Raw genomic sequence first — 6,000 nt, 5'->3', positions numbered from 1 at the left:
AGCTCAATCTCGTTACCGGAAAGTCTCTTTACTCGTTCCGTAGTGCATCATCCCGTAACTAACTCATTAGTCACATTGCTTGCAAGGCTTATAGTGATGTGCATTACCGAGAGGGCCCAGAGATACCTCTCCGACAATCGGAGTGACAAATCCTATTCTCGATCTATGCCAACTCAACGAACACCATCGGAGACACCTGTAGAGCACCTTTATAATCACCCAATTACGTTGTGATGTTTGGTAGCACACAAAGTGTTCCTCCGGTATTTGGGAGTTGCATAATCTCATAGTCATAGGAACATGTATAAGTCATGGAGAAAGCAATAGTATTAAACTAAACGATCAAGTGCTAAGCAAACGAAATGGGTCAAGTCAATCACATCATTCTCCTAATGATGTGATCCCATTAATCAAATGACAACTCATGTCTATGGCTAGGAAACTCAACCATCTTTGATCGACGAGCTAGTCAAGTAGAGGCATACTAGTGACACTATGTTTGTTTATGTATTCACACATGTATTATATTTCCGGTTAATACAATTCTAGCATGAATAATAAACATTTATCATGATATGAGGAAATAAATAATAACTTTATTATTGCCTCTAGGGCATATTTCCTTCAATGGCTCACGCTCATATATTGCGTGAAAGTTGAAAAAGGTTTGAGAACATCAAAAGTATGAAACAATTGCTTGGCTTGTCATCAGGGTGTGCATGATTTAATATTTTGTGTTATGAAGATGGAGCATAGCCAGACTATATGATTTTGTAGGGATAACTTTCTTTGGCCACGTTATTTTGAGAAGACACGATTGTTTTATTCGCATTCTTGAAGTATTATTATTTTTATGTCAATATTAAACTTTTATTTTTAATCTTATGGATTTGAACATTCGTGCCACAATAAATAAAATTACATGGATAAATATTTTAGGTAGCATTCCACATCAAAAAATTTGTTTTTATCATTTACCTACTCGAGGACAAGTAGGAATTAAGCTTGGGGATGCTTGATACGTCTCCAACGTATCTATAATTTTGTATTGTTCCATGCTATTATATTGTCTGTTTTTGATGTTTTATATGCATTAATATGCTATTTTATATTAATTTTGGGACTAACTAATTAACCTAGAGCCCAGTGCCAGTTTTTTGTTTTTTCCTTGTTTTTGAGTTTTACAGGAAAGGAATATCAAACGGAGTCCAAACGGAATGAAACTTTACGATGATTTTTCTTGGACTAGAAGACATCCACGGGACTTGGAGTCCAAGTCAGAAGAGTCTCGAGGGCTCCACAAGCCCTCAGGGTGCGCCCTAGGGGGCGCCCCTGGCTTGTGGGCCCCCCGGGAGTCCACCGACCTCCCTCTGAGTTCTAGAAATCCCCAAATATTCCCAAACGACCAGAAGCGTCCACCAAAATACTTTTCCGTCGCCGTAACCTTCCATACCCATGCGATCCCATCTTGGGGCCTTTTCCAGCATCCTGCCGGAGGGGGATTCGATCACGGAGGGCATCTACATCAACTCTATTGCCCTTCCGACGAAGCGTGACTAGTTTACCACAGACCTACGGGTCCATAGCTAGTAGCTAGATGGATTCTTCTCTCTCTTTGATTCTCAATACCATGTTCTCCTCGATGTTCTTGGAGATCTACCCGATGTAATCTTCTTTTGCGGTGTGTTTGTCGAGATCCGATGAATTGTGGATTTATGAATATTATTTGAATCTTCTCTGAATTCTTATATGCATGATTTGATATCTTTGTATTTATCTTCAAATTATTGGTTTGGTTTGGCCAACTAGATTGGTTTTTTCTTGCAATGGGAGAGGTGCTTAGTTTTGGGTTCAGTCTTGCGTGATTTCACCCAGGACAAAGTAGGGGTAGCGAGACACGTAGTGCATGGTTGCCATCGATGATAAAAAGATGGGGTTTTCATCATATTTCTTGAGTTTATCCCTCTACATCATGTCATCTTACTTAAGGCGTTACTCCGTTCTTTATGAACTTAATACTCTAGATGCATGCTGGATAGCGGTCGATGTGTGAAGTAATAGTAGTAGATGCAGGCAGGAGTCGGTCTACTTGACACGGGTGTGATGCCTATATTCATAAGCATTGCCTTGGATATCGTCATAACTTTGCGCTTTTATATCAATTGCTTGACAGTAATTTTTCACCCACTGTATTATTTGCCTTCAAGGGAGAAGTCTCTAGTGAAACCTATGGCCCCCGGGTCTATTTTCCTTATTATATTTTCATATCTATATACCAAAAATACCTTGTTGCAATTTATTTACTTTTATTTTGTTTTATGTTTTAGTAATCTTTTATATCTATCTCTATCAGATCTCACCTTTGCAAGTGACCGTGAAGGGATTGACAACCCCTTTATCGTGTTGGGTGCAATTGTTTGATTGTTTGTGTAGGTGCATATACTGGGGACTTGCGTGTTTCTCCTACTGGATTGATACATTGGTTCTTAATTGAGGAAAATACTTATCTCTACTTTGCTGCATCACCCTTTCCTCTTCAAGGAAAAAACCAAAGCAAGCTCAAGAAGTAGCATTACCTCCCTCGGAGGGCCCTGAACCTGGTATGTCTTGTGTCTCCTCTCGCTCGTGCCCAATCTCGTTTCCAGAACCCACCGGCGTCCTTTGGTCCCAACCACACTTGATAAACCTACCCATGGCATGTGTCGTGAGAACACCACGACAGTTGGCGCCCACCATGGTGTTGGCCGTGGCGTCGGCTAAAGTCATGTTCCGGATGAGACCCTTCACTCCCTCAGGCGAGCGCATCGCGCACGGCCTGATCAGCCTGCCCGCTGCACCTGACTCCATCCGCAGCGGCGCGGCGACTGGTGCGGACGTCGCCTGCCTGGCAGGCGACTCCTTCGTCCTCTTCGGTGAGCTGTGTGTCTTTGTCGCGCTCGTCCCCGACGAGAACCCTAACAGGGTCCTCACCTTCTCCAACCCGCTTCCGCCCTACGGCCACGGCGTCGTCGACGACATTGCTGACCTCTACATCCGCGTGGAGGTACTCACCACCGAGTCCAGCAATACCTCTAGCCACAACAAGCATGCGGGTGCCCCGGCTACTGCGGCTCGCGCCAACCAGTCTGACCCTCTGCGTGCTATGTTGCAGAGTCTCCACACTCCCATCACACCCGGTGCCGATCTGGCTGCCGCCATGGCTCTACTAGAGGAGGACCATAAGCTCTTGCTTGTGAAGGCCACCGAGCTCGTTGCCACGCAGCGCAAGATGGAGTCCGCGCAGCTTGAGTATAACTCCACTTATGGCTTCACCCACTACAAAAAAAAGACACATCCGTGACATTTTGGCCCGAACGATTTTTTTTGTCCTTATGACACTTCTATGACGATAATTGTGACAAAAACATGTATCATCATAGATGTGGTGGGCTCCAACTTCTATGACAAAAAATCATGACAGAAAATGGGTTTTTCGTCCTAGGCGGGCCGAAGACGCACCTGCATGACATTTTTTGGGCCGTCCATGACGAAAATAATCGTGGTAGAAGCGAGGGCGAGGAAAATTTCAGGGAGTTCCCGGTTACGGTGGGTGGTCGGGGCCGAGCGATGCACTATGGTTTGCGCGTTTCTCTCGTACGTAAGCGCGTGTGTGTGCGAGGCATTGGCTCTAACTAAACCCGAGCGATTACACTAGCTACGTTATTGAACCTGAGCGATCGATCCCATGGCTGTTAACTGAACCCGAGCGATTCCTTCACTACTGCTGCTAACTCAAGCCGATCGAACTTATCTCTTGATGAACAGTAACCATTGTTGGGGTTCATTGAACGAGTCGAGACGTGGTGAGTCTAGCCGGTTTGTTGGGGTTGGATGAACAGTTCCTGGTGTGGGTTGGATGAACAGGGCCCCGTGGTAGTAGGCCGTTGCCGCTGGATGAACAGGACCCCGAGGAGGCCGCCACACCCGAGCCGATGAATAGGACCCTGTGGAGGGCTTGTTGAATAGTAGCCGGTGGAGGCTAGATAAATAGTAGCCTGTGGATGAACAGTAGTTGGTGGAGGCAGGAGGAAGATGCGGTGAATGAACAGTAGCAGGTGGAGGCTGGAGGACGTCGACGGTGGATGAATAGTAGCCCATAGAGGCTGGAGCGAGGCAGTAGACGGTGGATGAACAGGACCCCATTTCGACCGTAGGCGCTTGAACAGAAGTTTGTTTCCTCCGTTTTGCGGTACGCCACACCCCTCCCGATCAACGGACCCCGTTTCGACCGTAGGCACTCGAACAGAAGTCCGTTTCCTCCATTTTGCGGTACGTCAGACCCTTCCTCATGAACAGGACCCCGTTTCGACCGTATGCGGTCGAACAAAAGGCCGTTTCCTCCATTATGCGGTAAGCCAGACCTCATTTCGGCTGTTCTGTCCAAGCCGGTTGGTTCTCGATGAACACGACGTATTCCGTTGCCTACCCATGAACACGACGCAATTTCTCCGTTCCGACCTAGCCGGTTGGCTTCCGGTGAACAGGACGTCGTTGCTGTCGTACGTATGCGCGAGTAGCCATTCGAGACCCTGTCCATATGTAAGTACGTGGCCGTGTTTTTGGCATGTGGTTGTACATACGTGTACACGGTTTAGAAGGGACTACCTGAACTGCTACGTCGGGGGCTCTACTACTACACGTGCTGCTGGTTGCTCAACCACAGTTCATCGTTACAGAGAGACCAATCGACCAATATGTACGTACACGTTCGCGACCAGACAGACAACGCTATGTACGCTTCGACCGGGTGGGTCCCAGCTGTCAGGGAGGATAAGGACGCACTTCCTTGCATGCGAAGATATAGCTGGTGCGTCCCAGTTGTCAGGGGGAAGAATATTTTTTTCCCCGTAATATGGACGCACTTCCTTGCGTGCGAAGATGTAGCTCGTGGGTCCATCTGTCAGCCTCACCGTGTACAGTCCTCTTCCGATGGTTGTCGTTCATTGACCATGTTGACCACGCCACGCGGACAGCACCCAGGCGATGGACGACGGCGAGGCCTAGGAAGGGAACGACGCAGAGCCAGGGAAGACGAGGCAGGTGGATGCCCACGCGGGGGGGAGTACGAGGGTTTACTGGTTCGGCTGCAGTGTGAGGCTACCGTCGCCGGAGAATAACAGGAGGTGTTGATGAGTAGAGGAATGGCCTGGATGGCGATGGGAGTAGGGTGGGCCAGTGAGTCCTACGCGGCAACACAGCCGGCCACGGGAGGCGGTAGCAGGCGGTACCGCCGGCAGTGGTTTGGGCGGCTGAAGCAAGAATATCCGACATTGAAGAAGCACGACATCCGTTGGATGGACATCCAACGACCACCGCTACTAGAATCGTTTGTTGACTATAAGTTGACAAAGCCTTGCCTACGCGTCAACTTAGTCTCTACTACTATTAAACAAGCAAACATATTCTTCTCTAAACGCACCCCGTCTAATGTACACACAACAGCCCGTAGCAATTAGAGCCACCTGATTAGATTCAGTCATTTAGATCTAACCGTCAATATAACAATAGGCCTCGTCAAAGGTGCATTTAGCAATTTCTGGAGATGGACGAAAACTCTACCATCCCCATCCGCCCCGCGGTCGAGACACCTACAATCACGCACGGAAAAGAGAAACAGATCCCAATCGGATCACCTCACGCTCAACCGGGCGTTGCAGCTCCGGCTTGCCATCGCAAGACCTCCCATTGGTGTGATCCTCCATCCCCTCCTCACCTGATTTTGTCCTTGCCATCGAGTGCTCTTGAAGGGGACGCCGGTGACTCCACTACTCCTCCGATGATGGTTGTGGGGTCGTCCGAAGAGGCGGGGAGCAGCGGCGCATTGGTGGACTGACCGGGAGCTGCCTCGCGCTAGGGTTCCTCCACACCCCCGCTGCACCTCATCTCCCTCTCGCTGTACCCCTCCCATCTATGGTGTGTCGTGTCTCGTGTGTCTCTCCCAGTGGCGGAGGCATAGCGCGG

The sequence above is a fragment of the Aegilops tauschii genome, chromosome 7 (genome assembly GCF_002575655.3).
Source record: "Aegilops tauschii subsp. strangulata cultivar AL8/78 chromosome 7, Aet v6.0, whole genome shotgun sequence".
NCBI classification, from domain to species: domain Eukaryota; kingdom Viridiplantae; phylum Streptophyta; class Magnoliopsida; order Poales; family Poaceae; genus Aegilops; species Aegilops tauschii.
The sequence above is the reverse complement of the archived record's forward strand: the minus strand, read 5'-3'. Positions refer to the sequence as shown.